Raw genomic sequence first — 27,130 nt, forward strand, 5'->3', positions numbered from 1 at the left:
GAGGCAGAAATGAATTATAATCATTCCAATTATCTTCAAGATAGTTTCTATAGGACACAGGTTGTCAAAGGGAAAAAAGTATTTTCTTCCTGCTCTGTGGCTCCATTTTCCAGTCGGTTTGTCCTTCCTGCTGCTTGAGTAACTTTGTGTGTCCCCCCTCTCCTTTTGCATACTGGGATTGCATTATGCTCTCATGATGCACATAGACAACATTGGTGTGGATAAGATCGCAGTATAATCTGGTACAGTGATCATCCTTAAAGGACAACTCCAGGCCACAGCCAATTCCATCCAGAAAGCAATGGACCTTATTAGGGGGTACGCAACCTAGAGTCACAATGGGGCTCCTTTATATATAACATGCAGTGAGTGAGAATTGTCACCCTATGAGAGGTCATGTTTGACTTTCAGGATCACCCGCTGAAGGAAAAAGCCTCAAAAAGTAAACTGACCCAACTTCTATATCTAAGGACTAGCAAACTGACATCATTTACATGTTTTGTTCTGGATTTAGATACACTTTAAAAAAGAAAAAAAAAAAGGAATCGTGACTGGCTAGCAAAGTATTCAAATGCACAAGTTAATGATGCATGTAATGGTATTTATTATTGGAATCTCTATTTCAAGAATAAGCATATGACATATTGTACGTGGGCTAGTGCTTGAACTAATGCGTATGTGCTCAAAAATATATACATGTGCAGTACAATACCCAACCGCCTACAGTTCGCTAAGGCTTTCTACAAATTAAGGTTCATTTAAGGATAGCTGTGTGCAATTGATGCTGTCTTACTTTTATGTATGGTAAACACATAAAAAATGAAGGGGAGAGAGAAACCCAAGCGCCGATTTGAGTGTAGTAATAAAAAACCTTTAATGAGGGATAAAAACCATATTACTCACAAGAGTAAATTGAGTACAGGCATCAAATATCTGGAGGAGGTCCTGGGCATCTGTCATCCAGGGGGTCCCTCTGGGTCCTGGCGGAGCTGGTGCAGAGGAGTGGCAGTCTCCTCTGGGAGACAGGGGACTGTCCTGGTCCGTGGGCTGCAGTAGCTATCGCTTAGAGGGGCCGTGACGTCACTTTCTGGTTCCAGAGCTTGGGACAAACGCTGACGCGTTGCGGAGCATGTGCTCCTCCTTCAGGCCGTCATAAAAAATGAAAACAGTGGTTAGAGAGACCCAAAAATATTTGAGAAATTCACCTTTTATTTTAGGCAGGCCATAGATGCTGGAACATAAATTCTATAGCAAACCATACATACATATGTTCGGTAAATTCTGTGAGCATGCCATTTGCTTGTTTTCACATCATCAATTCTTCAATCCTTTAAAATATCAGGTCTATTGTAGTTCACTCAATTTTTTTCACTCTGGGTTTTTGTTGTGTTTTGTTTCTTTTTTACACAGAAAAAAGATCTCTCTAGAATCTCCACAAAAAACACGAGACTTAGAGCTTGTATAGGTTTTCTATGGTTACCAAGGTTTGCTGCCACAGTCCATAGACATTCTGGTAGGATATCTAGCTTCTGCCGACAATTGTAGTCCATTTGTGGGGACATTCTAATGTTCCAAGTAACATGTCAACACCATTTAAATGCAAGTGAGAACTAAAACGAATTTTTATAATTCAAAAAGGAGCTTGATCTGATGATCTACAATAATATTCTGGTCCAGTGGATTGCTTCTCGAATCTATGTAAACATCACCAACTTCTTGTTGTTCTTCAATGCAATGAAGAAAAAAGGATACAGGGTTGTGACCGCCATTGTCTACATCCAGTGTAATCCAATGAGTTGACAAATCCACCACAATCTTATTTATTGAGTTGCTTTCCAAACATCATTCAGTTGGTATCCTACATTATCTTCTCTGTTGCCACTGTTGGTCTTGAATTCTGGTAACTGAAGTCAACCTACCATCCTTGGGTTTTTATTCCACTTTTCAATTCATTGGCTGGGTCAATGGAAATTAAACTTTCTACTTCCCTTGATAGGGTCTTTGAAGTGACCACAAATGCTCACTTTATAGATCCACATATGCTGTATAGTTTTAAGGCAGATTAGGCACTAATCTTTTGAGAAATGCCCTGTGTGTACGGCACAGATAATTCCCAGGCTCAGTGGTATTGTTTAAATACAGTATCCAATGGAAATGGTAAAAGATGTAGATATGCTATCTCCTCATTTTATCTATATATGATTGTTGTCATGACATGATTTAAAGGTAGGCATAGTAAGAAATTCATTTCTGCCCATTTTTTTCTCCTTTGTCAAATTTTTTTTAGATATACCTTAAGATCTAACATGTAGTTTGGGAATCAAGCAATCACCATATAATTTTTTTGCTCAAAATATTGAAAATTAAAGTCCATTTAAATCAAGTTTGAAAAAATTATTTCTATGTGTTGCTTTGTCCACCTATAGGTGTTTTTTTTTTTTTTCTTACCTGGTGTTATCCTCCTTTTATGATCCACCATATGCTTTGAACTGGCTCTCTCCCGTTGGTTATCTTGTGGGACTTTTTTCATCTGCAGCGTGCCACCAACAGATAGCACAACATTTGAACTTTCTTGAGGTATGCTTTCCTCCATTTATGTATACGTTGAAATTTATTCAATAATGTTGTGACAGATTTTTTTGGATTCTTGTATAAATGTAATTCAGTATTAAATTCTTACATGATTTTTTGTCATTATACATACAGAATACCACTTGTTTTAAGGGTTTTGTATAGGAAGTATATAGGAAGCTACGTTATCATGGCGAAACATGTAGAGCCGATAACACCACAAGTGCCTTTCTGTATTTTTATGTGTTTTTAAATGTTGGTTGTGTTTTTCCAAATAAAAAACTTTATGGATTTTATATAAAATTGAGTTTTTCTCCATCAATTGGTTCTATTACCTATGCACCTTTAAAGTCCCAAAAAAATCCCTATCGACACTTTTGCATTCAAGCAATCACCAAACTTAATTATTTTGAATATTCTTTGTGCATTTTAGAATATCCAAATGCACAAAGTCCATATCTGTCTACATATGTGATCATCCTATGACTTTCCATTTATCCCCCACAGAATCTGGACATTTAGCAGTTCAAGTTTTGTGCACATTTGTCTACATGGATGTATGATACCACGTAATCCACGATTCAGCACCAGTCAGATCCAAAGGTCTAAATATTATGTTTTTGGCTTTGAATTTGGTCTCTAAAACCCTTGATGGCCTCTGCCCCATAAAGTCATCTGCCATTGCTCACTGGTGAGAAGGCTGTTGACAAACAGCAAACATCACATCAAAGGTCTGGGACATTTTCATGCACAAAGCATCAACCTGACGGTTCTCACAGTCCCTGATATTAAACTTGTGACACCTCCTCTTTTTTGTTCTCCACAACACTCCTTAGAATTAATCATTTGCTCTATTCTTTTTAATTGTGATAGCCAATTAGCCATCGTGTATGCCCCAGTTGCCTGTAACGGAGCATTAAACTGGCCTTTATTTAATGCTAATTTACCATAGCTGTTTTGTTTAACTTTGCAGTATAAGCACCAGGTTTTGTAACAAAAAAAAGGTATAATTTAATGTGGAGTTGCTCTGTGCTCAGCAAGGCTCCTCTTTTTTACTCCGCATACCCAGTTCGGCTGGGCAGGAAGAGCCGAAGCCTTATTTCCGAACACCTGGAGCCTACAAAACAGAAAATTAGCATTGATATAGATTTAGTTGAAATGTAATCTCTTAAATCTGTCCAAGAGTCGGAGAGATAATTACACTTTCACTGAATTGCCAAGGGTCAGAGTCTCTGTGGACCCGAGGAGTTGATTTACTAACAATAGTGTAACATAAAAAAAAATAAAAAAATAAAAAATAGTGTCGGAGATTATAATGTTAATATATTCAGCCACAAGGGAATGAGAAGTAATGTTCAACTCATTCAGTATAAGTTGATTCCTTTTCCTGTGCAGAGATACTAATCCCTTGCAGCAGTTAATTACAAAGAAAAGTTATGTTTAAAATTACACAAGCAGTACTAATCGATTGTAATAGAATATTGGCAGCGCCTTTCTCAGCTAAGCCATGAAAGAGTGGAAATAGAAAAAAGAGAAGGAGAAAAGGGGGGAAAAGAGAAAGAGGGTCATTTACTAAAGGGGTTTTCCCATAAGTGATCCACCAAAATGATTCTTACGCTCATTTTTAATTTTCTCTTTTATATAGAGATGACATATTTTTATGATTTAATTTATACAGAACTAGTAATATAATTCCCTGGCCCAAAGAAGCTCACAGAGTCATACAAACATTCTAGACTGGAAAATAATGAATCTACTAGTATGTCTTCGACAAAGACAGATAAAAGTGTAACTAAACCCACAACAGTAAAATCAGTCTTTATATGCAGTAAAGCATGCTTGTTATACTCACTGTGCAATCTAAGGGATTAATCCTGCACATTGTGTAAAATGGCTGTTTGATACTGTCTTCTCTGATCCTCCCCTTCTTCCACAGTCCCCAATCCATCTGCTGTTAGTACAAAGCCTTGGAGGAACTCTGCACATGCTCAGTGTGTGTATTGCTAGAGAGGTTTTTTTGTTTTTTGTGGGAGGATGCATGTGATCAGCACAGGGCCAATACGCACTGTCCGGTCAAAGGGTCAGGGGTCATTCAGCCTCATAGGACAGTCAGAAGAGAATGAAAACTCCTCCTACAGGCTTTAACCAGACACTAATAGAAGTCACAGACTTTATACTGCTGATGAGAAAAGGTATTTAGCAGTTTATTTTTGCTAAAATAATTGCATTTCCATGTTTTGTGTACCGTAAGAGACCAGATATAGCAAATGCAGGTCCTGGTTTTAGTAACACATTAAGTCACAATTGGGCCCTGGTCAAGAACACAGCTTTCATTCCCCTATCCCTTCTATGGACATTGATAAGATTACAATAGGCACAGAGCCCCATTTGCTTTGTCCCAATCAGACAGCACAAGTACATATACCCTTGTGAAATGACAGGTAGGAGCACAACTTTAACCAATTACACAATCCCCCAGTTTACTACAGGACAGTGGCGGCTGGTACTCAAAATTTTGGGGGGGGGGGGGGCGCAAACAGTAAAATGTAATAGGCATTGCTTTGTGACAAAAAACGCAGTAAAAATTTGCGTGACTTTGAGGTCACACCAGTGTGAAAGGGACCTTCAGTAATCAAGGTACAGTGTGCCCCCATGAATGCAGAGTGACCAGTGAGTAGTGCCCCCTTTAATGCAGAGTGACCAGTGTGCCCCCATCAATGCAGAGTGATCGGTGTGCCCCCATTAATGAAGAGTGACCAGTGAGCAGTGTGCCCCCATCAATGCAGAGTGACCAGTGTGCCCCCATTAATGCAGAGTGACCAGTGAGGCCCCATTAATACAGAGTGACCAGTAATCAGCGTGCCCCCATCAATACAGAGTGACCAGTGTGCCCCCATTAATGCAGAGTGACCATTGTGCCCCATTAATGTAGAGTGACCAGTGACCAGTGTGCCCCCATCAATGCAGAGTGACCAGTGACCAGTGCCCCCATCAATGCAGAGTGACCAGTTCCCCCATCAATGCAGAGAGACCAGTGCCCCCATTAATGCACAGTGACCATTGACCAGTGTGCCCCCATCAATGCAGAGTGACCGGTGTGCTCCCATTAATGCAGAGTGACCAGTGAGCAGTGTTCCCCCATCAATGCAGAGTGACCAGTGTGCCCCATTAATGCAGAGTGACCAGTGACCAGTGTGGCCCCATTAATACAGAGCGACCAGTATGCCCCCATCAACACAGAGTGACCAGTGTGCCCCCATTATTGCAGAGTGACCAGTGTGCCCCCATTAATGCAGAGTGACCAGTGAGCAGTGTGCCCCCATCAATGCAGAGTGACCAGTGACCAGTGTGTCCCCATGAATGCAGAGTGACCAGTGACCAGTGTGCCCCCATAAATGCAGAGTGACCAGTGTGCCCCCATCAATGCAGAGTGACCAGTGACCAGTGTGCCCCACATCAATGCAGAGTGACTAGTGAGTAGTGTGCTCCCATCAATGCAGAGTGACCAGTGACCAGTGTGCCCCCATCAATGCAGAGTGACCAGTGTGCAGTGAGCAGTGCCCCCAAAGCCCCCCATGAATGCAGAGTGACCAGTGACCAGTGCCCCCATCAATGCGGTCCAGGAGGCACTCACCTTTTGTTTTTGCAGAGTAATGAACTTGAGTCCGGCCCGGGAAAGCTGTCCTCCTCCTCCTCCTGGCTGGCTGGCTTGCTTGCTTGCTTGTTGTAGCGCTGTCCTCTACGGTCCATCCTCAGCAGAGACAGTGAGTGGAATGGCTCTACCGAGTGACACCCAAGCATCGCCCTATGACGTCAGACGTCCTATGGACCAATCACAGGACAGCAATGGTACAGTGGAAGTGTTTGGGGCACATTGCTCTGCGCCCCGAGGACACTCTTAAGGACCCCAATCAGAGCCACATAAAAAAACATGATGCCATTTTTTTTTAAATGCTGATGTTCGGATGGGGGGGGCGACGTCCCTGCACCCCCTATTGACAAGCCTCCACTGCTGCAGGAGTGTGAAGATTTTAGTTGACCAAATCTACTACCACCAGGCCCTAAGCTCGTGGGCTTGGGGATGATCTAGTTCTGTTTTTTGGAAAGAAACTGTAGCCACTGTAGGAAATACACAAGAAAATGGAAATAACATGTAAAAGTCCACCAGTGGGAAGAGAACCCAGGGTCTTGGTGCTGTAAACAAGCTTACACTTTGAGTAAAAGCCTAGAGACCTCCATAGAGACTTTATGCATTGTTATTATATTGTAAATGACGATTGGCAATATGTAGGTCATACTGAAATCAAAGTATGAAATAAAGGTATGTGACACCATTACCCCCATGGCAACATTACCCTTTGTGTAATTTGATTCTACTGTGAATTGAACCCTCATGGTAAATTGGTAATATGACCACTTTAGTAAAGTAAATCTGTTAATATCACTTACAATCTGACTATCCAATCTTTATATATTCTCCTTTAAATGTATTATCTTAATAATGTGAGTACCTAGCTAAACAACCTATTCCATTTGTATCGACCTACCAATAACTTGCACAAAATTGTTATTGGTAGGAGATTGTGTAGTCAGGTTGTAACATCTGTGATGAGCTTTATTCCTTTCAGAAGAAAAATATTTGACAGGGGCTGGGATTCCTATGCTTATTCAAGCAATGTAGAAAGTCTAAGTAAGGCAGCTCCCAACAATAACAGGACTTTCTCGAAAGGGTGCCAGAGAATGGATCCAAATGTAAACAAACCAAATGGGCACCAGACCATAAGGTGAAAGAGTCCAAGGAAAAGTTTAGTAATTCACAATTTGAGCATAAAAAATGCTGAGGCCCACACAACATTCCACTTTTATCAGAACTTAGAAAATGATATATACACTTGAATGAACTCTATATTATAGAATAGATCTGTTTTCAGTCTGGTAAAAGGTGCTCCTTTAAGGTTGCAAGTAGCACCATTTGGTCAAAAAAATTACTTATTTTAAGTTCATTTAAGTGTATATATCATCTTCCAATCGCTGATGAAGGGGGAGTGTTGTAGCCCCCGAAACATATTGGATAGTTTTGATGGTCAAATTGTGAATTATTGAAATTTTCCTTGGACTCTTTGACCTTATCGTCTTACACCCATTTATGTTCAAAACCTGTGTTTGGTAAGTTAACACAGCTGGTTGCTTAGTGCCACAATAAACTTCTGGGTTAAGAGCAGTGCCATGGAAATAGTGTTATGATGACTGTATACAATACACAGTACATCATTCCGATTTCGTAGACTCCCATATATCAGACATTTTAAGAGTGCCAATTGATGGGTGCCTCGACGGCCTTTTATAGTGTACACAGTAACTGTAAATATCATCAAATATATAATATACAGAGGGGCCCAAAAAAAGATACACACACTTCAACAGTTGTTATCGATGCCCTTTTTAAAACTCAAATTGATTTATGGTAGCAGTGTGTAGTATTATGTTTCCCCTAAAGATGTCAGTAGTCGCACCATTGTTGATGTCATCATGTTACCGGCCACTCGTTCAGTTTATGGAGATGAGCAATTTTACTTCCAGCAAGATGGCACACAACCACACTACCACCGAGACGTAAGAGTCTATCTTGATGACATCCTGCCAGGACATTGGATAGGATGTAGAGGTGCTGTTGAATTCCCGTCATGTTCCCCGGACATAATACCCCTCGATTTCCATTGGTGGGGAACACTGAAGTAAGTGGTGTACCGTAGAAAATCGCATACACTGACTGCACTGCAGGAATAAACTGAAACATCATGCAGAGCAATTCCTGTGGACACTCTAGTCAATATTGTTCATGCAGTAATTCGCCAAAATCAAAAGTGTCTGGATGCTAATGGTGACCAATTTGAGCACCTAATGTGGTTGGATAATTCAAAAATGACTTACAGCTACCCTTTGATGTTTATATAAATCTAGTAATAAAATTTTTATGTCAAATATTTATGCATATATTTTTTATGTTAAGGTGTGTATACCTTTTTGGGCCCCTCTGTATATATATATATATATATATATATATATATAAATATATATTTACCAAAAAAGAGAGCAGCACTCACGGGTCTTGACAGGTGACTGCACAATGATGATTGGATATTATATTGATATATATACATATATATATATATATATATATATATATATATATATATATACATATATATATATATTTCTCTCTCTATATATATATATCTATATATATATATATATATGTATATATACATATATCTTCTCTAAGCAACTTTTTCATGTTTTTAAAGAAACTGAAATATACACACAATAATGCACAATAATGATTGGATATTATATATATATATATATATATATATATACATATACATATATATATATATATATATATATATATATATATATATATATATATATATATAAATATATATATATATATATATATATATATAAAAATATCTCTCTCTATATATATATATATATATATATATATATATACATACATATTTCTCTATATCTATATATCTATATATTTATATATATATAGATATAGATATGTAGATATAGATATATATATATATATATATATATATATATACACATATATCTTCTCTAAGCAACTTTTTCATGTTTTTTTAAAGAAGATGGAATATATCTGCCTAAAATTATTTTCTATAAAAATGTATTATTACATCCAACCCAATATAATAATAAGCTGTTAGTAACATATAGGAGAAGGAAGGGCTAGGCTAGCCATTACATAATAACAAAGTGTTGAAAATGGCATCTTATGGCACCTTAAAATTTAGGTCACCTCCAATGTTAGAGTTTTCATGTAAATGTGTGTGCAAGCACTTCTTTGTATTATTCTGCTGCAGGCAGCCTGAAGTTTAATGACATTGGCAGGGCACTTTAACTTCCTGATCTGTAGTGACCACTGTCATTGACCAAAATTCACATGTTTTTATACATGGTACTCTTGAATTAATAAAGAGGAGGTTCTGAGACATGGTTGTGCCACTTTATTACCTTTTTTGCTTAATGGAGGCTATTAGAGAAACGAAAAATAAGAAAGTTGAGTTAGAGGTAAGAGGGTACAACTGTTAGTCTCTCTTATCATGACCCCACTAGTACTATGAACCTATCATAATTTGACTCCTCTTTTATATGACACTCCTTGTCAAGTAACCTTAAGAATAGCTTGATTCCATTCTAGTATGAGCTCCCTGCTAATGTGGGTATACTGGTAATGTAACCTCTCTGGAAACAAGATTCCAGTGATAACAATACTTTACTAACTTGACCCTCCTGGTAATAGTATCACCCCCCCCCACCCCCCAGGTAAATGACCCCTGTAGTAAGATGACCACTCTACCCATGCACCATGGCGCCTCCCCAAGAACATTACCTTCTAGTCATTTAAGCCAATTGGTAGCATTGTTCTGTGCCACCTGGTAGCATGGCCCATCTGGTAACATAATCCAACTGATAACAACCCGCCCCCCACCCCCACCACCACCACGCACATACCAGCAACATGAACTCCACACTTTAGGTATGTGACACCATTCCCCCCCATGGCAACATAACCCTTTGTGTATAGTCATTGCTCTGTGTATTGGACCCTCTTGGTAATATGACCTCTGTAGTAAAGTGAGTCTGATAATATTAATTCAGTTGTAGTAACAATACTCCTAGGTAATGTGACCCCTCTTGTCATGGTTTAATAGGTGGCATGATACTTCTAGTAATATGATCCCTCTCATAATGTGGAACCATGGATAACTTGACCCTTGATGCTTCTAGTAGTATAGCAATCACTAATAAGCTGACCTATCAAGCAACATGGCCAATCTGGCAAAGTGGCTTCTTTTGTTATGTTATTTTTCTAGTACCATGACACCCCAGTGCTAGTATGATCTGTCTGTTAGTGTGACCCCTTCCATATTGTAGACTTGCTAATACAGTCAACCCACCAGTAATGTGACCCAACTGGTAGGATGACTCTTCAGTCAACCTGATTTTATTTTATTTTTTTTAGTATTTTTTTTTTTAATGTAACACCTTTAATGACGTTTCCTCTATATTCCTGGGATTTTTATGGTAACATGGCACTTATTGTTACTATGTTAGAAATACAGTAAACCCCCCCTCCATTGCGGGGGTTAAGTTTCGGACCCAGCCGCGAAAAGTGAAAATCCGCGAAATAGAAAAACCCTATTAAAATGCATTGTAGGCATGTTTTTTTTTACTGTCACTGTACATGTAAAATAACATTACAAAAAAAAAACGCAATATACCGGGACCGCAAAAACTGAACCGCGATGGAGCGGGGGTTTACTGTAGCTATTTCTGGTGCTCCTGTGTGAGCCGTTTGGCATAACAGAAAAATAGTTTATGCGGTAGCCGGAAAATGGGTGGAGGTCACAGCTCTACAGATGACCATAGATTACCCAATTTCTTGTGGCAATGTTTCTAGTTCTGCAATTTGGGCTATGTCAAAACTCCTGAGAGCAAATACAAGAATCTCTGGTAGGCAGAAGTGATGATCCACTTTATTTGAGAATTCTCCTCCATGCCAGTCCAATTATTCCCTTCCGTTATGGAGTGGAGCAAAAGATCAAAGACTCACATGTGCACCACCATCACAAATTGTTGAGTATCCAGGTCTCAACACTGAGATGACTTGTTCAAGGATAAGTGAATATCTCCCCAGACATTGTTCTCAGGTAGTTATCAATGTGTCTATGGCCACCATAACTACATAGGCTCCTAAGCCCTGATTAAAAAACGTTGAATGATTCATATGCAGTCAGAGATAAAACATGTAAAAATAAATGCAAGACTGGCCTTTGATGAGCAGATATTGTACAGAAAATAATTGGTAGTGACTTATATGTTCATTTTGGATTCCATTGCCATGCTGGTTGGCCCCACCAAAACTGGTGAAAACCTGGTTACAAAAACACAGCTTTGCTAAGATGTTTGAACATTCTTTACAGCATGGGTGTCCAACCTTTTGGCTTCTCTGGGCCACATTGAGTGTAGAGAAATTTCCTCGGGCCGCATATAACATATATACCCCCCACACTAATTTAACACAACTAGAAGATGATCAAATGAAATGGAATCAGTATACAGAGGTTTACTACTTCTGAGAGATATTAAAGGAACACTCTAACCACCAAGACCACTTCAGTGATTTGAAGTGGTCATGGTGGTAGGAGTCAGAAATACTGCACATGCTTGTCCCCCCCCCCCCCCCCAGAGGCAGCCTCTGCCTACCGTTAGTTGGAAGCCGCTGTGGCCATGCCCCGACCCAACTTCCGTCCTCCCCAGCAAAAAAAAAAAATTGTCAGGGGGCAGTGGGCCGCATTGCCTGGGGTTCCGGGCCGCATTTGGCTCCCGGGCCGCAGGTTGGACATGCCTGCTTTACAGTATACCTAGAACTACATCGAGCATAGAGAATACTCTTAATATCATCTTCAAAGGAAGCCCTACACAGATTGAAAGTTGCCCAGTTATCCCAAGAGATGCTTGAATTGGAAGCACCACTTTTGCCTAACTGTATATGGTCACCATCTATTAAAAATCACGCAAGGAAACCACATGTGAATAACACAAATCATAGAATTCATAGAATTAGGGGAGATATGCCAGGAGTCTTATTGAACATTGTGGACGTTAATCAAACATGAGATTTCCTAAGAAATTTCCCAAGAAGGTCAACTGAAGGTGCTTAACCCCTTCACTGTCAGAGGCAAGCCAACCTTTGCCCCTCTGGCGTTTGGTTTCAAGAACACTTACAGTAATTGTTATTCATGCTACATTCCATCGAAGTTACTCACCTGTCACTGTGCACTACCCCCAGCCACAGAAACACAGGAATACAACAAGCCATGCCCTATCGGTTAACGCTGTATGTACATGTAATGCTATTATGTAGCCTCATAACCTTTCACAGTCATCTGATACGTTCCATTTAATACACAGCCACAGTCTTTCTCTACATGACTTGCTTCTAAACAGGCTGAAAGTCAAAACACTTGGGCAGTATGGGCAGTATGTTTCTTCAGACAGATCAACCCCAATTACACGTGGATTGTTCAATACAACAAGACACAAGGATTCAGTCTCTGTACACAGAGGTGTTTATTTCATATCACCAAGGACAGTGACAAGGCATTGCAAAAGATTTTCTTAATAAGACATGGTCATTGCATGCATTCTTTCATATTATAATATTTTATGCTATATTGATTTAAGATATTTTTAATCATATATTAGTAGTATTGGTAATAATGTTGTTGATGTTATTAATAATATTACTAATAGTTTATTTGCATATGTTTTTTTAATTCCTTATTTAAATAATACCAAAATATTCCACAGCTCTTTACATCTTGAGAAAAGTATAAAGGGAATATATAAGTATCAAAATAATTTAAGAAGCAATTTAAAACAACAGCCCACAAGAGCTTACATTCTATAAGAAAAGAGAGGACTTGCTTAAACTATGTTAAGCACTATACTGTACATCGAAGGGATTAACTGCTGAAAATATATTCACATACATAAAATTATTGATGATAAGAATGTAAAAAAATATATATATTAAAACAATTTACCTTTTGATATTTAGGTAATGGTGGTTGATTTACTAAAAGCATCAATGTTCAGTTAGCAAAGTAAATGGCCACTGAGCTTAGTAAATAAGATGAAGCTGTGTTTACCTTAATCAACCAATCACGTAGTAGAAAAAATACAATTTTTTTATTACCCTTGCATATGATTGGCTACTCAAAGTGCATACAGGTTTACATTATTTACTATCATTCACCTTAAACTGTATGATAAGTAAACAGCCTATAACTCTTGAGTAAATCAACTCCACTATCTTCCATATAATGCAATATTTGAAAGGAAAACTATACTGAAAGGAATACAAAGACTTCCTTTGCTGATCTACAAGTTACCCAGCTGCCTGTGGTTTCAATATCTTTCGGAAACACAACAAGCATGCAGCAAGTGAAGTCAGAAACAAGCCAGAGCTTCGATTGTACATGCTTGTTGCAGGCCAGTGATTTAGAAGGGGAAATAAAACAGGAGCACTTAGAAAGCTTCTAACTTCCCCTTGTTCAATTAAGCTTTGACGATAAAACCTGGAAGCTGGTTGATTTCTGTGCAGAGCAATACCTGGTTTTGCATGCTCCAGTTTTAGTAAATCCCTCCCATAGAGTACAGAGACCACTGATACAACATGGCTGCCAGGCGCCTAGTATTTTCCGCACTAGTAGCCGCTATACATCCTCCTTAGCCTAGGTCCTATTTAATCCTGAGGAATTTACACCAAGTGCAACAGCAGCAGAAGACTAAATCCAGAAGTGAATCCAAAGGCAACAACTGCAATTTTTTGACATGCGTGGGTGGCAGATGAGCTTAATGAGTATGGAAAATTAACGGGATGGTGAGTGTCCAGCAAATATACAATGTACACCTTTGTGTGTATAGTGTGTTAATGGTGTAGGTGAGTTCTTTTGTACTAAATCGTAAAATATGGTGCACCATATTACTTTCTTTGACTATATAGATAAGAACACAAACTGCAGAATTTATATATTTTACAGCTAATGGGAGGAAATGAAATTAAAAAAAATAAATAAATAAAAAATATCCCACATATAACATATCAGGGTGTAAAATCTTGAATTTTGAAGGAGTTGAGGTAGATGAGTGTGGCCTACATAAAAAAAAAAAAAAAACAGTATATTAAAAAAAAAAGGAGAAATATCAGAAAAAACATAGCTCAAATTAAAGAAAATAATTTATATGATAGGATTTAGGTCTGGAATTATGAAATAGATTTATAGTAAAAATTGAGTTATACTAAAAAAGGAAAAATACCCAAATTTTATCTTTTAGGGTTTATAGGAAAACTCTATTTTCAATGAATGTGATTTCTGATATATTATTGTTATTCTTTATGTCTAACTATTTTGAGTATAGAGTTTGGTAGATTAGCCCCTAGAGGGATCACTTAGCCACATAGGGGGAGTATTGTTTTCCAGCAACCAACTGATTTACCAGTATATGGGTTGATTGACTATAGGAATAGAGCATGTTCATTTTACAAGGTGAGTGTTTACCGAATGAGGTAAAGGTGTGCTGACTTTAATCATCCAATCATGTTTAAGAAAAAAAAAAACATTTTTTTTAACTTGCACATTATTGGATATTCTCTGCAAAGTGAATTTTCAGTTAACTTTACTTCATTTGCTAAGGTAAGTGAAAGTTTACTTTGCAAAGTGAAAGAGCACTTTACAAACTGAACATGCTCTACTCCTTTAGTAAAATAATCCATAGACTTGCACAGTGAGAATTAAAAGTAAAGACCAACCTATTTCAAGCACAATGGCTTAGTGGTTAGCACTCCTACTTTTTAATACTAGGGTCCTTGGTTTAAATTCCAACCAGGACACTGTTTGCAAGGAGTTTGCATGTTCTTCTTGTGCTCATGTATGTTTCCTCCTGCACTCCTAAGATATACTTGTAGGTAAAATGTCCCCTATCTATTTTAGCCCACTGTGTGTAGGTATTAATGTAAGGAAGAACCTTAGATTATTAGCTCCTTGAAGGTAGGGACAGGTGTGAATGTACAATATGTAAAGTGCTATGTACATTTTTGGTGCTATATAAATACCGGTAATAAAGAAGCACTACAGAGCCGAGCCGGTATATCTATGGAGCAAATATGGCGGCCCCCAAGTACAAATATCATTACAAATAATATTTAGAAATAAGGTTCAAAAGTTAACACAAATCAATATTTTTTTTACATTCAGCTGGTCCATTGTATTTGTAAATGTAAAAATGTATAAGAATATATGTTTTGTTTAAAACTTTAATAACAATACCCAATAGAAAGGTAGTGGACATAGACAAACTATAAAATTCTACACAAATTTATCCTTGAGTGAAATTCAGCTTTTGCTCTACCAAGTTACAACCCTTCATCTACCCACCACCGGCACCCCTCCAAAGTCTCATAAGTAGACCAGGCCCAAAATGAACCCACAAGCGCCTACTAGAAGTCTCCCTAATCTTATATGTAACAGCAATCTATATGTTAATTGAAAACTTGTGAATTGGAAATTGAGGTGGCAAGTTGTAATTTGGCTTGTCAATGTCTAACAGCCCCCTCGATCTGGTGCCATGGTTTTTTTTCTGGTGCCCCCCTGGCTCTCATTGTCACTCATTTGGCTCTGGCTTCTGTTTGATGGCCACGGATGACAACTGTGGAAGTTTTATCCGTACAATTTATTTCATTACTGTGGCCGGCGCGACTCATCACAGTCAATCACAGAGGACTCCCCTTGGCAGGTGTCAATCTCGCCCTGTTTTTTTGGATGAAGTCAGTCCATATTTAATCCAATTACAAGGGTCATGGCATCAGTGTAAATCCCCTTGTTGGAACTCTCCTCTTAGTCAAGATTTTAAAGTAAAAATCAGTGAGATCACATGGATGGGCTGATAGGGAGAGATGGGGGGGTGTGCTGGATTTGAATATCCCATGTTGAATTACACAGCAGATTTCTATTAAAAGAGTTATTCCATCCAGGATTGTGTGCAAATGAAATATCTTATTATTTTGCTAAAGGAGAGTGGAGCTTAATGATGGGGGGTGGGAGCATGGGGGGTGGGGGTCTTTCCGCTCTATGCGCTTTCAAATACAATTGTAGATCGAACTCCAGCTTGTCAAGTTGAGCAAAAGTGCATTTTTAACATCCAGGACGTGACTGTCGACTTTCTGCGGATTGCCTCCAATCACCCCCAGGGAATCCAGCTAATGTCTCAGTCTAGAGCCAGGACTAGGGAGAGAGAGAAAACACAAATCAAGTATTGGACACAACCACGCTTGTTATTAAAATATCTCTAATGGGGAAGCGCAGAGCTGGAGACAGTGTAACACTGAATAAGGATTTTCTTTCGATGTTTAGAAAATGAACAGACACACAAAGAAAACAATTTCACTAGGAAAACCTGTATCACAGTTAGCGCCTCAGCTGGCACAATTTCAACGCAAAAGAGGCAAAAGGAAAACTCAGCCTCACAGGGGTTAAATTATCACTAAACTGGGTGACTGGACTAGACATGCTGGTTTTCTTGTAGCTAAATGAGCATAACTATGATATATTACATTGCAGTGGACAAATTATGGGCAAAGGATAGATTTTGCTGTGAAAGGTCTTGTTATGTTTTTTGTATATATATATATATCTATCGTAAGAACTTCAGAGCTTAATAACAACTCTAAAAAGAATGAATGTATTTAGGCAAATAATATTATTATCATCATCATTATTATTTATAATTACAATAATATATAAGCCTAAGAATAATATTATTTAGCAATATTTTTATTATTATTAATAATAACAGTAGTAATAGTAATACTAATAATAATAATAATGTATTTTATTAATCAATTATATATTTATTTATTTATATATTTATCATGTTAATATCTGTCTATCCTTAATTCTCTCTCTCACTCTCTCTCTCTCACTCTCTCCCCCTCTCCCTCTCTCTCTTTCTCTCTCTCTCGCTCTCTCTATATAGATAGATAGATAGATAGATAGATAGATAGATAGATAGATAGATAGATAGATAGATAGATAGATAGATAGATAGATAGATAGATAGATAGATCAAAAAAATATTATTAATATATTATTAATATATTTTTGTTACTAAAATTATTATTATTATTATTATTATTATTAATAACAATAGATAGATTGATAGGCAGGAAGACAGATAGATAAACAGACAGACAGATATTGAATAAATAGTTTATTATTATTATTATTATTATTATCATTATTAGTATTACTTCTTTTATTGTTGTTGTAGTTGTTATTGGTTTTAGTAGTAGTATGTTGTTCCTGTTGTTGTTATTATTATTATTATTATTATTATTATTATTATTATTATCAATATATAGATTAATATGCAGACAGACTAGATAACATTGTTAAGAGATAGATAGATAGATAGATAGATAGATAGATAGATAGATAGATAGATAGATAGATAGATAGATAGATAGATAATAAATATTATTATTATTATTATTTATATTATTGTTGTTGTTGTTTTTATTGGTATTAGTAGTAGCAGTAGCAGTAGCAGTAATAGTATGTTGATGTTGTTGTTGGTATTATTATTATTATTATCAACAGATAAATTAATATGCAGACAGACTAGATTACATTGCTAAGAGACAGATAGATAGATAGATAGATAGATAGATAGATAGATAGATAGATAGATAGATAGATAGATAGATAGATAGATAGATAGATAGATAGATAGATAGATAGATAGATAGATAGATAAACTGACAGACAGATAGATAGATAGATAGATAGATAGATAGATAGATAGATAGATAGATAGATAGATAGATAGATAGATAGATAGATAGATAGATAGATAGATAGATAGATAGAGACAGACAGACAGACAGACAGACAGACAGACAGACAGACAGACAGACAGACAGATAGATAGATAGATAGATAGATAGATAGATAGATAGATAGATAGATAGATAGATAGATAGATAGATAGATAGATAGATAGATAGATTATGGAAGTAATAGCTATGTATGGATATGTATGGATGTGTGATGTGGGTGGAGGATCTGAGTCCAGGTGGATGTAGGTACATTGCACACAAGTGACGCCGGGGGAGCCCCTGCCTGCCACTTACCGCTGTGCTCCTTGATGGACAGGCGGCCTGGGCTGGTGCCGCAGCTCTGTGTTGCAGGGATGGTGAGATGAGGCTTCTCTGGGGCTCTGCAGTCTGTGCAATGCCACAGTAAACAATTTGTCTTGATGCGCTTATTATTATTGCTCAGGTTCTGCTTGGATAGAGAATTAAAGCTCATTATTACAGAGTGTGTGTGCTGAGAATTGCTCAGTCTATGTGAACACATGGGCTCAGGGCATCCTTCAAAACTTCACATCGCTAACTCACTCCAAACTGGCATTAGACACTTCTAAGAGATCCAGAACTGCGCTTGGCTGACAGCACCCGGTGCAAAATCACATTACCCTCCACTGATGAAGGAGGGGGGGGGGGGGGGCATTCACCAATGTATACATCATATACATGGATGGTCTGTCTGAAGGTACAGTGCATGGCCATAGGAGTACTGCTCCAGCTTTCTTATCAGATACATATTATACATACAGTAGGATCACATATTTTGTTATAATATATATAGTTTTCATATTGAACAATTAATGTTATTGTATTATATAGTTGTTGCTTTCCTATAGTGTCAACGAAATATTATCCCATTTATAATAGTTTATAAATAATTCATACATGATTATATTAAATATGAATTCGTCATAATAAGTAAATACGAAGATGTATATAGTGCACTGATCTAGACACACCTGGAAAAGAATGAGATTGTTTGACTTTCATGCGTTACATCACTTTACCAATAAGTGCGCTTTGATTTGTCGGATTTATTTGATTTCTGATTTATCAGATTTTTTTTATTTCTGATCTATCTGATATCTGACTTATCTGAGGTTAATGGTGGCTTTTCACTGGTTTAATAAATAACCATTGTATGACCCCCTATTAAAGCCTCCTAACAAATTAGCTTACAACCAGTCCATGAGGTCCAGTTAAAGTCATGAGTGTTCCAGTTGTTCTTTGCTATACCATATTCCAATCTATTCTTTGCTATACCATATTCCATTCTATTCTTTGCTATACCATATTCCATTCTCCATATCTTTAAAAGTAGCTCAGTATGTATGAAATTAGGGGGATCATTGTCAATTTAACCCTCTGTGTTCCCCGGGGGAGGATGTTGCTGTACAATCTGCTATAGGATGGAAGACCTCAAAGACCTACACTATCTAAAAAAGACCTAAACTATCTAAAAAAGACCTAAACTATTCAAACCACTCGGAAACGCATACTCATAACGAGGTCTGTTTATACTGGGGGTGGATGTGTACAGGGTGTGAATGAATTGTCCAAAAAAAATTTTTTTTTTCTGCATTTAATCCTTTCAACTATGTATAATAAAGACTCATTCACAGCTGCACCTCAAAAACATCTGTAGAACTTAAAACTTGTTTTATCTATTATGTCATCCTATGTTGAATTTGTGGGTGTTGGTTGTGCCCTATCTAGGTTGGTGGTAAAGGTCATGTTGTCGGTTAATCTGTATAGGAAAAAGTAATACTACTAATAGATATGGTGACCTTTGACATTTTAGGGAGAGAAAGAGGTGGGGGCAGAGGGAGAGATAGAAGAAGAGATAGAAATATAAAGAGATAGAAAGAGAAAGCATGAGGGGGACAATAGGAAACAGAAAGACAGAAAGAGGAATGGGAGAATGAGAAAAATGAAGGGGGCAGGGGGAGAGTGGACAGGGGAAAAACATTGAATAGAAGAGAGAAAGAGAGAGAGAGAGAGAGAGAGAGAGAGAGAGAGAGAGAGAGAGAGAGAGAGAGAGAGAAAGGTAGAGAATATAGCAGACACACAGAGAAAAATAGATATGAGGGAAAAGGAGAGAAAGAAGGGGAGGGGGAGAAAGAGAGAGAGAGGGGGGGGGGGAGAAGAAGAAGGAAGGGGAGAAAGAAAGGAGAAGATAGTAGAGAAGGAGACAGATATAAAAAAAAGTGAAAGATAGATATGAAGGAGAAAGAGAGAGAGATATGAGAGAGGGAGAGAGAGAAGTGAAAGAGCTAGAGAAGAGGGAGAGGAGTCAGGGGAGAGAGAGATAGTGAATGGAGAGAGAGGAGGAGGAAGAGAGATAACAGAATATCAGAAAAAGAAGAAGGGGGGCAAGAAAAAAAGCAAGAAAGAAACATTTAATGCAGACTCTTTCCTGAAACCTGTGACATACAGTTCTATAAATAATAATTATTTATAAGTGAAGGTGTGTGATTAACATTGCTGTATAAAAATAAATTATAACACAAACCTGCGTGGGTTTTTGTGAAACCCAAAATATTTGACTATACTGCATACGTACATGTTATTAATATCTGCTGTTGAATGTAATGTTTATAGTCAAACCAAGGGCACATTTAACTGTTGTATAATATTTAATATCTCTTTATTACTGTGTGTAGATAGTGGAGCCGGCAGACGGTTTCACGCCTGATCAGCTCCTGGAGAGCTCCAGTTTGGAGAGAGGCAGGAGAGCACCTGGTCCTACTCCGGATCCATCTCCTGCTATTGACAGCCAGATAAGCAGCCGGGAGCCTCGGTGTTTCCAGCGCTTCCTTCAAGAACCCTGCTGGGTTGCAGGGATTCCGAGTCCCTTAATGGCAGCAGCCCCTAATGACACCTTTGTGACAGCTCTTTCCCAGGATGCCCTTTTAAGCCAGTGAAATATTAGCCACCAGCTTCCTGAGAAACCTGCTGGAGCACTACTGCACCTCTACTGTGTAATGTGAGCAAACAGCCAGGACATGGCCCTATCACCTTCCTTGTCACCCTGACAGCTGCCCCTGGATGGACTAACCTCTAGATGGAATCCTTAAATATATATACATACTTATTTACTAGATTTAACTGTACATGTTATATTGGTATAATATTTTATACAAGCAGCGGCACAGGATAGATAGATAGATAGATAGATAGATAGATAGATAGATAGATAGATAGATAGATAGATAGATAGATAGATAGATAGATAGATAGATAGATAGATAGATAGATAGATAGATAGATAGATAGATAGATAGATAGATAGATAGATAGATAGATAGATAGATAGATAGATAGATAGATAGATAGATAGATAGATAGATAGATAGATAGATAGATAGACTGATGCCAAGACATGTTGATAGATAGATAGATAGATAGATAGATAGATAGATAGATAGATAGATAGATAGATAGATAGATAGATAGATAGATAGATAGACAGACAGACAGACAGACAGACAGACAGACAGACAGGCAGGCAGGCAGGCAGGCAGGCAGGCAGGCAGGCAGACAGACAGACAGACAGACAGACAGACAGACAGACAGACAGACAGACAGACAGACAGACAGACAGATAGATAGATAGATAGATAGATAGATAGATAGATAGATAGATAGATAGATAGATAGATAGATAGATAGATAGATAGATAGATAGATAAAATTAATATTTAATAAATAGGAGAGAGAGAGGGAGAATTTAAAAAAAAGTTTAGACAGATGAGAGAGAAAATAACAGAACCATTAATCTCCCTCTCTTGCTCTTTCTTTCTTTCTTTCTTTCTTTCTTTCTTTCTTTCTTTCTTTCTTTCTTTCTTTCTTTCTTTCTTTCTTTCTTTCTTTCTTTCTTTCTTTCTTTCCTTCTTTCTTTCCTTCTTTCTCTCTCTCTCTCTCAATATATCAATATATATTATCAATATATATATATATATATATATATATACAGTGTGTGTTTTTTTTACAGGAAATATAAATAGATAGATAGACAGACAGATAGATAGCAGTAGTATTTGATAAATAGGGGGAGAGAGCAGGAACGTTTATAAAAGTGTTGATAGATATATAGATAGACAGACAGACAGACAGACAGACAGATAGATAGATAGATAGATAGATAGATAGATAGATAGATAGATAGATAGATAGATAGATAGATAGATAGATAGATAGATAGATAGATAGATAGATAGATAGATAGATACATACATACATACATACATACATACATACATACATACATATAGCCTATCCTCTTACACCTTATCCAGTGCAGGCCATAAGTGGAACTTACTTTAACCAATACTTTAACCCCCCTCTCAAGTGCAGGATTAGATGCAGCCTAGGTGACAGGGCCATGGTGTCCTGCATGGAAGTGACAGGTGAGTATATGTCACCCGGCAGGCTGGGAGGTCATGTTTACAGAGCAATTAGCAAAAGTGACACAAATAGCTCCAGATGTGAGGACACACCGCCCAGCTGCTGCTTTAGGATATCTCTATTCAGTGTTAAATCAATATGGAGAAACAGATAACACCTGAGCTCCCATGAAAAGCACACTCACCTCTCCTGGCTGCCGGTGTACAGAGCACCCTACTGCCAATACCCCTCATACTGTCATTATCACTTATAGGTCATCCCAGAGATAAGGAAGAGATAACCCTACACAACTAACACACTCACAGCACAGAGACACAGAGAACATGCAAGGGTGTATGAGTTTTATATACCTGTTATATGTAGAGAGAGAGAGACAAGACAGAGATGTGCATGTATATTCCCTTTAGAAAATATTCCACATATCTATATCTATCTATCTATATAGATATATTTTATATATATATATATATATATATATATATATATATATATATATATATATATATATATATATATATATATATATATATATATATATCTCAATAGACAGGTAGGCAATGCTAATTCAAATAAAATACTTAAGTGCAAAAATGCTTCTTAGCACACATGTAACATTCATAATAATAATAATAACAATATAATCATCGTCATCATAATAATAATAATAATAATAATACCTATACCTTGTGTGAATTGTTAGAGATCCAGGCCTTGCTTGACTCTCTTGTTAGCTTGGACACAAGTAACTTGTGTCCCGTGATGTCAGAGGCGCGCTCCAGCCAATCAGGGCGCAGCTGGCACTGATATTAAGGGAAAGTTAAAGGCTAGGCGCACAGCCTCCTTTATTTCCCCTGTCACTGACATTTAAACTGTGTGGCAGATTCTTATGTAGAAATTGGAGATCAAACCTGCCAGTTAACGAACTATCAAGGAAAGCAAAAGTCCTGAAGTGGACAGATCCTGGGAACTGGTGCTCACAAGCTGCAACAGGTAATAATCTCTGGCTATGCTACTTTACAAGGCTAACCTGATGCTTTTGTAGTTTTGTTTGCTTTGCCTGTCGGTTGAGAAGGACCTAGAATTAGATTTAGGAGTGTTTTGATTGTCTCTCTGTCCTCTGCTGAGTATTGTATGGTGTATGGAGTCCTATGTAAGTTTTAAAGGGGGAATATGATACATATTAATATTAAATACAGAAAACGACCCTAGAAGATTTTACACCTTCAAAGGAAAATTGTAAAATAAGTTTGGTGAGTTGGTTTGTCAGGCTGCTTGTAGGTTACTTTGAGAAACGAAAAGAATGTGATCTGCATAGCTGAGGGAGCTTTAAATCCTCATAGTCTGTGATTTGATCCCTATTTCGGAAGAACTTATAATTAGCAATTCGCACCGGCTAAGAGTACAGAGGATTAAATTACAGTTTACTGGTCACTCCCTCCTCTCCTTCTGATGAGACAGGTTAGAAACTTACTTAAGGAAATTGAATTTAAAACCCAGAAAAAAAATTAAAGTCTCTGCTTCTTTTTTTGCTAGCTGAGAGTTCAGTTGCAAATATTTGCAAAAGAAAAAAAAATGTTATTATTGTTATTTAATGTTATTAGTAGTAGTAGTAGTAATAGTAGTATCATTATCAATAATATTATTGTTGTTAATAGTTCTATTATACATAATATTTATTGTTGTTATTATTATTATTATGATTCATAATAATAGTAACAACAATAATCTTCCAAAAATAAAGTACAGTTTGCCAACCACAGAAAAATATTATATAAATCCTTATACCTAATATTTTTTATACAAAAGCTAAAGACAACGTTTTTGTTAATTTGCCAAGCGAGCAATGAAACATATTAAATATATATTTTAGTACCTGAAAACATGTTTCCACTTCAAAAGAATATATTTTAAAAAAAAAAATCTGTAATGCTTTGAATTCTACAATATTTTGTTTTTGAGGTGCCGACTTATACCAAATGCTTTTTCATGAAAAAATAAAATTTTACTCAGTCCCTCCTCTCTAATTAGAGATGTTTATTGGAGATTATGTTTATCCAGCTGTCATGCAGTGAAAAAAAAAAAACTGTCGCATAATTACCAGATAGGCTTTTCATATGCATATCAGTGTGATACAATCATTTGGTATTAGATATTATAGAATTTAATCCAATCCATGCATCTTAAGATCCTTTTGGCTGTGAGAAAAGAAGCACATACTATATGGAAATCTGTTCCTAAAATGCAGAATGTCACATTTGTCGCAAAATGCCTTTGAACGCGCGCTAATATTCAACGCGCTGCTCAACTTGGCAACGTAAACGGCTCACACATATTACAGATGTCAGAAGGGGACAAACTGTTTGATAAATTGGCCCCTAATTGAAAATATATCATGTAAGCAGCGGTAGTCTAGATATGAAGGGTGGAAACGCTTGGTTTGATCTACAGCCTGGGATCTCCTGTCGCTAATAAAACTCACATTGAGCTGCTTAGAGACTTGATTAACAGGCAGATTAAAGAGTTACAAGACTCTCGGAACAGATTGTATTAATCAATAGCATAGCCAGTCAGAGTGTGATGTTCTTTTTTTTTTTTCTGAAGGCATTTTATTCTGTTATTATAGTGAGAGAACGGAAGAGAGAGCGAGAGGAAAAGAAAGAAAGAAAGAAAGAAAGAAAGAAAGAAAGAAAGAAAGAAAGAAAGAAAGAAAGAAAGAAAGAAAGAAAGAAAGAAAGAAAGGAAGAAAGGAAGGAAGGAAGGAAGGAAGGAAGGAAGGAAAGAAAGGTAGAGATAAAGGAAGGAAGGAAAAAAAGAAAAGTAGAGATAAAGGAAGGAAGGAAAGAAAGTAAGAAAGAAAGAAAGTAAGAAAAAGAAAGAAAGAAAGAAACTCTAATATAATTATATAAATAAATATAGGTATAGATAAATATATATATATATATATATATATATATATATATATATATATATATATATATATATATATATATATACACTATTCCCTGTAAAAAAAACATATATTGTTTTATATATATATATATATATATATATATATATATATATATTCTCTTTGAAAGTACTTCATGTATTGGTTATTGTGTGTAAGTATATATACATATATATAGAGAGGGAGGGAGAGACACAGAAAATAAACATCCCCTGACATGTCCTAAAACATCACTGCTATTAATATTTAATAGTTTAGTACAGAGAAAGCTGCAGCATCCACTAAGACCATTCCAAGGACTATATATATATATATATATATATATATATATATATATATATATATATATATATTTAAATAGGTAGATATAGATATATATATATATTAATATATATTAGTAAAAAAATATAGATAGATAGATAGATGGATTATATTATTTAATGTTATACATTATATTAATATTAATTAATATTATTTAATAATAAATATATCTATATCTATCTATATCTATATCTATCTCTATATATATATATATATATATATATATATATATATATATATATATACATATATATATCCTTTAAAAAGTCCATGTACTATAAATTATAAAATCACCCCCTGTATTAAAGCATGTCCCTTTTTTTCTCCTAACGTTGGTTGTATGCAGAAGCCCTGTGTGTCATTGTTTAAAAAGAGGATGTATTTCCATTTAACTCCATGTCTTGGATATTACCGAGCTCAAACACCGCCCCATGTACACAAATAGTCATTGGTTATCCTAGAGGCAAATGCATTTCAGTCTAACACGTCAGAATTGGTGTTTCTCTCTAGGTTCAAAGTGAACTGGACAAGGGGACTTTAAGCATTTTTCTGGGTATTAAAAAGGTGACTTGCAGAATAGATATTAATATAAGGAGACATGCACAGGACTACAAGATCCACTTTCACACTATACACCCCACTAAATGACTATAGTATAAATCACTTCCTATCCTTAATAGACAACATGTATTTATAATTATACTATAAAATCCTACAAAACACAATACATCTTCATGAACAGAAAAAACATCATTAAGCAACCTTTAACTTTATCGTTACAGTAAATGATTTACTAACAATCGCCAAGATGCTACAATAGTAGAACATGAAATAATACTATATTATGAATACAATCTTCAAAAGAGTGTTATAAAATATGTTACAGAACATGAAAAAAATGAGAACCTTAAAGGAAGGAATTCATGATTACATTATTTTCTATCAAAATGTCAAGATTACTGGTATATATTAATGCCAAGGAATGACAGAAGTAACAGTTAGCCTAATGGCTCCTATAAGTGTCTTACTATTTAGTTTAATGGCTCCTATAAGTGTGTTACTATTTAGTTCAAAGGATCCAAAAGTGTTTTACTTGGTGGGAATATAAAACTTTTTGACCTTGTTTGTCTACTTTTACGCCCAAGTAGCCTTCTGCTACAGTAACACCTTTGGATGTATGCTTAGGCAATAAAAGTAATTTTATATGGCCCCAGAAACACAAAATTCAGTGTGTAGATTGAATGATACAGTTAAGACCCTAGAGCACTCACCTATACAGAATGTAACTGACACAGTCCAGCCCCTTGCCTAGCCTCCATTAGTATGACGTCACTTGTATTCATTAACTCCCTCCCCTT

General features: G+C 36.6%; 1 protein-coding gene and 1 long non-coding RNA gene across 2 annotated transcripts in view; one reads left to right on the forward strand and one right to left on the reverse strand.

Moving 5' to 3' along the window:
* Nucleotides 1-15,468: 15,468 nt before the first annotated feature.
* Nucleotides 15,469-27,130, reverse strand: part of LOC309565106 — an 18,102-nt gene continuing 6,440 nt past the window's right edge. The window contains exons 2-3 of the long non-coding RNA XR_014225783.1: nucleotides 18,362-18,512; nucleotides 15,469-16,454 (exon numbers count right to left, since the gene is read on the reverse strand). This is a non-coding gene — a long non-coding RNA (uncharacterized lncRNA). The remainder of the gene's footprint in view (nucleotides 16,455-18,361; nucleotides 18,513-27,130) is intronic.
* The window catches only part of PAX6 (paired box 6), a 55,462-nt gene continuing 51,675 nt past the window's right edge, over nucleotides 23,344-27,130 (forward strand). The window contains exon 1 of the mRNA XM_082269878.1: nucleotides 23,344-23,494. The gene's annotated coding sequence lies outside the window, so the exon portion shown is untranslated. The remainder of the gene's footprint in view (nucleotides 23,495-27,130) is intronic.

Source organism: Pelophylax lessonae, assembly GCF_965119305.1.
Source record: "Pelophylax lessonae genome assembly, chromosome: 10".
Classification (NCBI taxonomy): Eukaryota; Metazoa; Chordata; class Amphibia; order Anura; family Ranidae; genus Pelophylax; species Pelophylax lessonae.